The 11,071-nt window shown below is 43.3% G+C and overlaps 1 long non-coding RNA gene across 1 annotated transcript in view; it reads right to left on the reverse strand.

The window, feature by feature from the left end:
* Gm30751 overlaps window positions 1–11,071 on the reverse strand; it is a 121,760-nt gene that overhangs the window by 54,571 nt on the left and 56,118 nt on the right. The window contains exon 2 of the long non-coding RNA XR_378599.1: window positions 8,775–8,923. This is a non-coding gene — a long non-coding RNA (predicted gene, 30751). The remainder of the gene's footprint in view (window positions 1–8,774; window positions 8,924–11,071) is intronic.

Consider the following 11,071-nt stretch of genomic DNA (forward strand, 5'->3'; position numbering starts at 1 on the left):
TGTGTGTGTGTGTGTGTGTGTGTGTATGCAGGTATTTTTTGGAGAGCAAAAGAGGGTATTAGATGTTACAGGACCTGGACCTGGAGTTACAGGAGATTGTAAGCTGCCCAGCATGGATGATAGGAAACAAATTCTGGTCCTCTGCAAGAGCAACAAGTGCTCTTAACTGCTGCACCAGGTCTTAAAATCTGTTTTCAGTCCTAGTCACATCCTGTTAGTGTGATAAAAAGACCAAAGCAGCTTCAGGGATGAAATGGTTTATCTGGCTTACACTTCCCAGTCATAGTCCATCATTGAGGGAAGTCGGGGCAGAAGTCAAGCAGAAACTTGTAGCAGACATCATGGAGGAACGTTGTTTCCCGTCTCACCCACAGACTTGTGCTTGGCTGGCCTTTTTATATAGCCCTGGACCACCTTGGTAAGGAACGGTGCCTACCACGATGGTCTGGGCTCCCCTACATCAATTATCAACCCAATCAGTCCCCAGTAGACACCCCCACAGGCTTACCTGGGAAATCCCTCTAAAACCCCCTTCTCAACTTACTCCAGTTAGGATCAAACGAATGACTGGAAAAAGAAAACACAAAAAGCAAACCATCCTAGCCAAGGCAGAGGTGGTTCATGACTGCTTGCCTAGTCTCTACAAGATCCTGGATTGCTTCCCAGGTCCTAAAAATGTAAACAAGCAAATAAATTATTCTAATCATCCCATGTTCCACAGAGAAGTTAACGAACATTTGGGTGGTGATTGAGGTCAGACTTAAATAAATTGTTTGTTTGTTTGTTTGTTTGTTTGTTTGTTTCAAAATTCTGATTCTGATGAGACTTAGGCAGCCAACTGAATGGACATAGGTCCTTCATTGGTGACGTGTTTGCTGAGTTTGCACCAGGCTTTGATACTCAGCTAAAGGTCTACATCTCTAGGGCTCAGGGCTCAGTGATAGCATGCCTGCTTGACATGAGTAAAGTTCCATGTTGAATGCCCAGCACTTCGTAAACATGTGTTCATTTCTAAAGAAAATGAAGAGCTACCATTTAGAAAAAGAAGTATAATCACAGGAAGCAATGACTAGATAAGACTACTGCTGTGACCCCATAAGGGCCAGGTGTGGTGGACAGTGCCCAGGAAATTTTATCTTCTGCACTCACAGAAGTGGAGAGAGGGAGCAGCCTTTCCCTGATCAGGTAGGTTACAGTATAGTAAGTACAATGCAGGAAAATGGTACCTTGTAGCCTGGTTCTTTTTAGGCATAGTTGGGGGAACTTTCCAGGAAAAGGTGAAGGAAATGAGTATTCTGATTCCTTTTTGTCCTGAATCCCCTGTGAGCTTCCCTTGGATGAACACAGGAATTAGCACATGATGCTCAAAATGCCATCTGTACAGGTCAACTCTTGGGACACAAGGGATGGTGCAGCTGGTAAGATAGATGACACACACACACATGCAGCAGCCAATCATGACAAATGGGATCTTCATATATCTCCCTCTGTCTAAAAGATGGCCTCCATGATGTGCATTGCAGAGCCTGGCATTAGTTACTGCTGAGTTAGTATTTGAAGTGGATGGCATAGATAGATAGATGGACAACAAATGTATGGGTGTGTGGACAGATAGACAGATGAATGGACAGACATACTGGATGGATGGATGAATGGATGGATGGATGGATGGATGGATGGATGGATGGATGGAAAGACAGATGAGTAGATGGATGGAAGACTGACAGATGAATGGATGACTCTGTAAATAGAGTATGGATGTATGATGGGTCTGACAGATGAGTGAATAGCTTGTTAGTTAAGGATGGATAAATGTGGATGGATGGATGGATGAATAAGTGGATGAAAAGATGACTACATGGTTAAATGGATAGATGAGTAGATGGATGGACTTGTCTGGTAGACAAGTAGGTGGTGGATTTCTAGGTGTTTGGAAGATGGATAGATTAAAATGGATGGTTATGTATGGATGAGCAGAGGGATGACTGGATAAATGATTACATGGATTGATGGATGAATGGACAGATGGGTAGTTGGATGGATGGAAGATGGAAGGATAAATGGGAACATAGATGAATGGATGGATAAAAAGGTGGATGGGTAGATGAATGGATGGAGAGATGAGTGTCTTAGTTACTTTTCCTATTTTTACAGAATGCTCTGATGAGGCTCACATCTCAAGACACAGTCCATCATGGTAGGACCATCAAGTCAGCAGGAGCAACTGGTCAAGTTGTACCCACAGTCAGGAGAAGGGGCCAATAAATAGTTGTACACAGCTTGCTTCCTCCTTTTTATACAGTCAAGTGTCACATCAAAGTGAGGGCTCCACACTGGGCAGGTTTTCCTACTTCACTCAACCTAATCAAGAAAACCCACCATGGGCATGCTCAGAGGTTTGTTTTCCAGGTGATTCTAGATCTCATTAAGTTAATAGTTGAGATTAACCATCACAGTGGGTGACTGGGTGAATTGAACTGAAGGAGTGGGCTGTGTGTAAATGTTGTAAGCACCTACCTATTTGCTGAGTGAACTGTAGCATCAACCATACTACTACCTTGCTCCTGTGGCTAGACACTCACCACTGCCTGGGTGAGGTTCAGCCTTCATCAGGGCGGCACACTACTACTGGTTAGGATAGGCTCTTTTCAGCATTAAAGATATGGGTGTGTGTTTTTATTTCTCTTCAGTAGATTAGATTGCAGTGTTTTATAATTCCTTCTTTGAAATATTATAATTCCTTCTTTGAAATAACAAAGTGCTGAATGCTTGCTCTCTAGAGAGATAACTTGGTCCCAAGAATACACCTCTGAACAGTTCAATTGCTGTGGTAGTTCTGCATATTAAATTGATTTTTCTTATGCTGTATTGTCAAATTTACGACTACAATGAACAATCAATTAAAGTCAGTAAGCTATGAAACACTAACATTGAAATGGAATTAAGAGAGCAGCATAAAATTATAATAATTTGACAAATTTGCCTAACAATAATTTTCACCATATTCATAAATTACATTCATACAGTTAAAAAAAATGTATAACACATTGCAATGTGCCCATACTTAGAAAACACTAAAAAAAGTTTACTAAATAAATATGATTTATCAACTTGGCTTTTTATTTGTATACAAATAATAGTCAATTAAAATGATTGATACAACTAGAGACCATGTAAACTGGAAGGCCAATGTGTTCTCTCTGGAAAGCTGGTGCCTTTTCTCTGGTGATGTCATTGAGAAAGAAAGCAAGGTCACAATAGAATCAGTTTGTGAGGAATAACTAAGTCTATTTTCATGTTGCTTGGCTTTATGTCAATTTACCCTGTCAGCCCGCTCTCTCTGCAGGTTCTGAGTCAACCAACCATGCATCAAAATTATTTCAAAAAATCACATCTACACAAAACATACACAGATGATTCTATTCAGATTATTGTCTAATGAATACAGTATATGAGCTATATGTGTAACAGTAGCATTGCACTAGGTGTTAGAAGTGGTCTAGAGATGATTTATAGCACATGAAAAGATGTACACAGTTATATGTTAATTCTAGATCGTTTTATACAGGGGACTTGATATTCACAACATTGTTATCTGCAGAGAACAGTAGGAAAGATGATTAAGAGCTGGTCCTACACTACAAAGGGATGAACACATGCATATCAGTGCTTTCATGTGCCCCTGTGCCTGTGTCTCCGTGTGTGCATATGTGTGTGTCCATCCATCCTTCCATGTGTGTGTGCCCATGTCTGTGTTCATGTGTGTGTGTGCCTGTGTATGAAGGCGTATGTCAATGTCCATGGGTATAAAAAGGCAGCACTCAGTACCCAAGATGGCCCTAGCACTCATATAAATCTCAGAGTATTGGGCTAGAGTGGTGGCTCAGTAATTAAGAGCACTTGTTACTTTTGTAGAAGACCTGGAGTTTTTTCCTAGCATCAATGTTGGGTGGCTCGCATCTGTCTATAAATCCAGTTCCAGGAGGTAGAACAACCTATCCTGGCCTCTGTAGGCAAGGCAGCTGCCAAAATGTGTCATATACTAATACAGAAAGACAGACAAACAGACACGCACAGGTAGACAGACCGACAGACATACACAAGTACACACACACACACACACACACGTGTGTGACTTAAAATTCTGGGCATGGTATTGCATGCTTATGATTCCAGCATAGGAGAGAAAAGGCCAAAAGATCCTCAATCTCCCTGGCTAGCCAGTTCAGCTAATTAGTGAGCCATTAAGAGAGCACGTCTGAAAGGAGGTGGATGGTATTCCTGGGGATAACACTCAAAGTTTTTCTCTAGTGTACAAATGCATGCCTATGCGCACACACTCACATGCATAGACATATACACGCAGAGACTCATAAAATGTGATACACAGCACTAATGGTTTTAATATAGCCAACACCATAATGTGTACCTTGTTATAAAAGCAAACAGATGTTTCATGTCAAGGCTATTAGCCAATAATCCTTCTTCTTTCCCTCCAAGATTAATTTAAAGAAATTGAGTATAAATAAAAAGAGCCAAATAAGAAAAAGTCTAAATGCTTTCTTTATAAAAATAAAGATCAATATAGATTATACTTAAACATTTGATAGGTTTTTTTTAACATAGAGCAGATATAAAACTTGAGACAATGTTTAGAGAGGGAGCTAGAGCGATTGCTTATAGCTGGTAATTCTGTCAGCTGGTGCTGGGCAGATATGCAGCACACTCTTTCACAGGTCTAGCCACAGTGACCACAAAGGTGACAAGTGTCCACAGAAGCATCCCATGGTCTGCTGCACAGGCTCCCTCTAAATCTTCTGGCCCTTTCCGTTCTGACAGGAGATGCTCACATAAATATCACTCTTCCAGGCTGACCTACATCTTGACAAAAACCTGTTCTGAAGCAAAATAAATTATCTACCAATTTTCTAAATAATGATTTGAGAGAGAAAGCAGCTGGGCAGGTTAGCGAGCTGGTGAGTCAGGGAGACACTGCAAGCACCTTGATGTCGGTCACAACCAAACACAGAACCAAAACAGTCACCATAGACTTCATTTTTACTGAAACAATGAAGTCAAGAAACAAACTCTGTTTTCAAATCTTCTTGCAGAGATAATGGGAGCAGGTACGCGGTGTTAGTGAATTATCATAACATATAAAATGTAGCACACAGAGTGTGATGGTTTTTAACATAACCAGGGCCATGTGGTGCTGCTTCAAATATACCCAGTATTCACCTGCTGCAGTTAGCATCATGGCTTCCTCAGTGCTACTTTACAAGGTCTCATGCTGTCTTTCCCACTTCCGGCCATTGGCGTTGCCCCTCCCCCTCACTCCTACAAAGCTGTGGGGACATGGAACTGGCACCATCACTCCAGCTCACTTATTGCACATACCAATTATTATGCTTTTAATAAATTGCTTGTGACATAGTGAGAGTCTGCTGAGTCTATGGTGGTAAAATATTCCACAACATTTGTATATGCATATGTATTTTTGTATTTGGGTTGATGTGTGCATATGTGTTCATGCATGCATGCTTTTGTATATGAAGAGGTATCTGCACATGTGTGCCTTTCCATGAAGGATGTTGCATGTACATATGCAAGTGTGCTATGTATCTCTCTGTGTATTTGCATGTGTGCCTCTCTATTTTTGTGCATATATGTGTGTTTGGGTGTATTTGTGAGCATACCTGCCTATGCTTGTGTATGTGTGCATGGCTGTACATATTCATGTCTGGTAAAGTATCTGTGTGTGTGTGTGTGCGTGTGCGTGTGCATGTGTGTGTGTGCATGCTGGCACTGTCAACCTCTCACAGCTAAGCAGAGTGCAATGAGATTCACAGAGCCTCCTCATACATGGAGAAACCAGAGCTACCTACTGCTCTGGAACTCAGTGTGACAGGCCAACTCCCTGTCCCACTTTACTCCTAGCAAAAACTTCTAAGCTAGCTAGAGCAAAGGAGGCTCACAGCATAAGCTTGTCTGTTTGTGTTCTGCTGCACCTGGGTAGTCCAGCATGAAGAAAGGCAGGCAGGCTTCAAGGTCCCCAGAGGACAGCCAGGCCTCACTTGTCCTCCAGCCTCCTGCTCTGCCTCTGAGGTCAATCTGTCTTCCTCACCAGCAACACACAGCAGTTGCCACACCGAGGTCCACAGTGGGTCATGACAATGCAGCCCCTCTAGTAATGCGCCCAGTGTATTCTGAGTGGAGCCTACATGTGTTTCTGGATCCAGATCACCTTCTGTGTCCAAAGTCCAAATGACCTCATTGGTAAATGATGTTAGTCCTTTGCTCTGATTTATAAATTACAGAAATTTTTTTCAGATGTCTCTCCTTCATCAGGAAAAGGAGTGTACAAGTGAATCTAGGCATCAGCATGGAAATAAATCCACGATAAGCATCCCCCCAAAGACCTAACTCCCTCGCTGACTCCTCCAGCTCCCAGCAGAGGAGCCAGTCTTATCTCAACAAAGGAACCAAGCAAGTAGAATTCTATAGGAAGGAGACACAGCCACCAACTTGCTCTGGGATTCATGCCTCCTTAATCAGGAACCCTGTTCATTTTTCACAGCCCACACCTCTGAATTGAGGGAACTTAGCAGCACGGTCTAGTGTTCACTTAGTGGCTACTGCTCTAAACACATCAAGGCTTCTCAGGATTAGTATTGATTCCTAACTTGTGCCAGCCTCCTACCAAAAGAAGCTTCCAGCGAACTATGGCAAAGAACTCATCTCAGTGTGATGACGGGCCCCTGCAAGGCCCACGGCTGCCCTTTGCCTAATAACAGAAGCCTGAAGCCTTGCTGGGATTCGGAACAAAAGCATCTTGTTCACTCTGTTCTGGCCCCTTCCACGCACCACAGTACTGGCAGTTCCAACCAAGGCAATTGGGAAAGAAAAAGAAATAATGGCCATCCTGATCTGAAAGGGAAAAGGCACATTTGCTGCCAACATGGTTTTGAACACAGGCAAGTCTACAGATCCGCTAAGAAACCGCTAGAATAAACAGATGGTTCTAGCCAAACTGTGGGGCACAAGATTAAAAATTTAAGAGTCAGCTTTGCCTCTGTCCAGCAGCAGTGAACAAACTGACCATAGAACTAAGAAAATATGTACAACAGCATAAAAAGAACTGAACACAGAAATGAAGATAACAGAGAGTAGGCAGGCACATGCCCAGAAAGCTACATGTTGCTGAAAGAAAGTAAAGACTTTCCGGGCAGTAGTGGCATATGTCTTTAATCCCAGCACTTGGGAGGCAGAGGCAGGTGGATTTCTGAGTTTGAGGTCAGCCTGGTCTACAGAGTGAGTTCCAGGACAGCCAGGAATACACAGAGAAACCCTGTCTCGGAAAACCAAAAAAAAAAAAAAAATTAGATCAGCATATCTCAACCTGTGAGAGAGATCCCTCTGGGGGTCACATATCAGATCCTGGATATCAGATATTTACATTATGATTCATTACAGTATGATTCAAAATTACAGTTATGAAGTAGCAATGGAATAATTTTATGGTTGGGGACAACACAACATGAATAACTGTATTAAAGAGTCACAGCATTAGGAAGGTTGAGAACCACTCAGATGAACAGGAAAAAAACCTCCCAATGTTCTTGGATCATTGTTAAGATTTGCATATGGTCTATCCCCTCAGAGGATTGTATGCAGAAGGTCCAATTCCCATTGCAGCTGTGTTCAGAGCTGGGGGTTGGCTGTAGTGATTTGAACCTGAGGGCTCTGGGCTCCTCTGTGAGTTAATCCTCCCAATAATATATTGAGAGGTGACAGAAATTAGAAAGTTTGGGAGGGGATTAGAAAGTGAAACCTAGCTGAAGGAAATAGTTTATAGAGACATGAACTGGAGATTTATGTCTTATTTTTTTGGTATCTTTGGTATCTCTACTTCCATGCAAATATGAGTTGAGTGTAATTCCACGGGGCTCTAACTTGGATGACGGGAAGTCCTAGTCTTAGAGAGTTGTCACCTCAGCAAAGGTGCACAGGTCCCACTGTTTCTGTGGACAGAAGCTCCTCACAGGTCTGAGGGGCTATAACCTCTGGCTCAGGCTCAGGAGCAGTCCAAGAGCTGTACACCTTCAAACACAAGGCCTGGGGCACACATGGGTTCTCACAGAGGTAGTCTCTCTCACACACCTCAGCCCACAACTACGGATTCAGTCTCAACCCAGTCCAGAGCATTTTGTATGGACACACTGGGTAAATTCCCCTTGGTCCCCACCCACAGTAAAACTCAGTGCTAATTTTCAGGGAAAGTCTACTCATGGCGAGAAAGAATTCCTCCCCAGAAAACTACCATAGACCTTAGACTTCTTCAACAGGAAGGAAAGGAGGGCAGCCCAGAGAAGAAGAAAGAAGGGAGGGCTTCGAGGGAGAATGGACGTGATTCTTTTCATCTGTGGCAGCTGAATAACAGCTAAAATTCCTGGAACCAGCAAGGCACGGAGCTAGGAGCCTTGATCAAAAGGCTTCCATTCACCAGGAGCTCCTCAGGCGACTTCTCCTTGACCTGGGGGCACCAAATTCGTCTTTCTATCCGGGTGGAGCAGCTCGAACACCCCGTGACAAACCTCCAACTCCTCTGAGCTGCTGTGCCTTTTCTCAGGCATCTTTTGGAATCCCACCTTTGCTACAGGATTCTGGGTGCCCTGAGGAGTGGGGATAATCCCTGTGCCTCTTGTCTATTGCAGGTGATATGCAGTCACTCTCAGGTTACTGGAAACAAAAGCTTTTTTTCATAGACTACTTACATCATCAGCAAGCTGACTCTCCTTCATAGCCCACTACAGAAACTCAGGCTATTTCCATTGTAGTGGATGATGATCCCGGGGAGGCTAACTTCCGGATACACCTCCCCTCTCCACAGAAACACGGCCATCTAATTGTGCGGGTGACAGCTCTGAAAAAAAAAAAATAGCCTTGCTTAAGCAGGCAAGAAACTGAAGTTATGAAGCTGGTAAGATGTGCGGGGGGCCTGTGCTGTCCCTCGTATGTTTGGGGCATGATTAATGGAAATGACTAGTTAATGTGCCTCTCAATGAATAGTTTCCATGCAACCTCAACTTTATTATGTTCTCTTGCAGTGAGCTATTAATAGTGGTTGCGCCTCAACTTGTTCTTTCAAACATTTCAGGCACAAATAATAGAAGATTTCCAATTAAAAGGGATAATCTCCCTTCAGGAGTGAAGTAGCAAGCACGGTGAATAATTTAAACAGCTTTGGGGGGATAGAAAGATTTATTCCATCTCTCTATCAGCAATAAGTCAGGCAGTTTTGATTAACAATTTAAAAATAGAAGGCGGGGCTCAGGAGACTTGGGGGCAGGAGGGCTTCTGTCCATAGCTTTCCGGCATTACAATGTTTCCAAAATGTTGTCACCGTGTTAAACATCATTTCAATTAGTTTTCTGGAAATTCCCAAGTCGCAGCCAATAGCTTTTTACTGATTTAGAAAATAGGGACTGAGTGACAGGAGAAAATGTGATTACTGAGAAAAATAGCAAATACCGCAGGCTCTGAGCATCTCAAAGCTGAGTTTGAAGGCTGTGTTTGTTTATCCATCTGCCACTTAGGAGGACAATATTTACTGATTAACCATGAGGTGGGGACAAGTGTTAACATTGTTAACTAATAGGAGCTTCTTGCTATAGTTTTTTGGGGAATTAAATGTGTTCATTGACAATTTTACATACTGATCGCTCTCACCCTCTACCTTCCTCTTGCCCCCGTTTCCCCATTGCACTCCCTAAAATCTTTGCCAATTCATTTTAATTCATTTTGTTTTATCACCGACCGAATTTAACCAGAGCTGTCTGGGTGACAGTGGGTTCAGAGCTGTCCATGATAGTCTGATGGTTTCTGCAATGGGTGCACAATTAAAAACAATGACTCCCCTTCTTCCAGAATCTATCAGTAGTCAGTGGTTCTGCTGGGTGAAGCAGGGCCCCCTTCCATGACTGATTAGTGACAGGCTTCTCTGGTGTAGGCCCACTGCAGGAAACCATAGTTGTGATGATTCATCTAATAATACGTGTGGGAGAGCAATTTGGTATTCACTCCTAGCATGGATTCAAAAGTAATATATTGGAAATTTCAGCCCCATTATCTAAATGGCTCCTCCTTTTTGCCCTTCATAAAGAGTGTGACAGTACTGGACCCAGGGTGAGTGTATGGTTTAGACTTAAGGAAAATTCTGGAAGGCTGAGAAGGGATGAATAGAGTTCAGGTCGGTTTCTCTTAGCCTTCTGGTAATTTCTGGGATAATATCAGTTAACAGAAAGATGGGGGCTAGATAATGCAGCATAGGGAAAGGGTCTCATTTTCTCTGCAAAACTCATTATCGGCACCCAGAGGACTGCAAGGCTCAGCGTGCCTCTGTGAAGTGCACCCTGGGCTTTATTATTTCAGGGGCTCCCAAGCCTGTCTCTAAGCAGACGGCGGTCTCCAGCCATGCCCAGCTTGAGTCATTTTTAAGATTGTATCAGGGCTGTAAATAGGGCCTCAAGGTTGGATTCGGTTGGTTCTTCAGCAATAAGCTTTGTCGAGCTCCGTGAGCCATTGAGATAAAAAGGGCACACAGAGGGTTCATTTGAGGATCAGGGGAGGCCCTGATAACAGAGCTCCAGGGTCACCCTGAGCTGCTCCACGCGTGCCACCGCATCTCCAGCATGATTCCCTTTCATTTCAAATATCAGTTTTTCCCCCCTGAGCTCCCAGAAGCTTTTGGAGTTCAAAGAACATGCCGGGCACAACGTAAGCAAGGGTTGGGCTGGTATTCAACTCAAATGATGCTGTTTTATCCACCACAAGCTCAAGTGTCCCTGAGTGTGAGTGTGCCCAATCTAGCTTGTGAGTGACATGTTCATTAAGTCCCATAGCCCTCAACTCCCAGACACTGAGCATCCTGTGTACTGACTTGGCCCCTCACATGGAGAAGGAGATAGAAATTCACAGATAGAAATACTTCTACTTTGCTCTACAGTCAGAAATGGTGGTTTCCCAGGTAAAACTATCCAGGTTTATCAGTCCCCAAGCCACCTGTTTTATG

Source organism: Mus musculus, chromosome 7 (genome assembly GCF_000001635.26).
Source record: "Mus musculus strain C57BL/6J chromosome 7, GRCm38.p6 C57BL/6J".
NCBI lineage: Eukaryota > Metazoa > Chordata > Mammalia > Rodentia > Muridae > Mus > Mus musculus.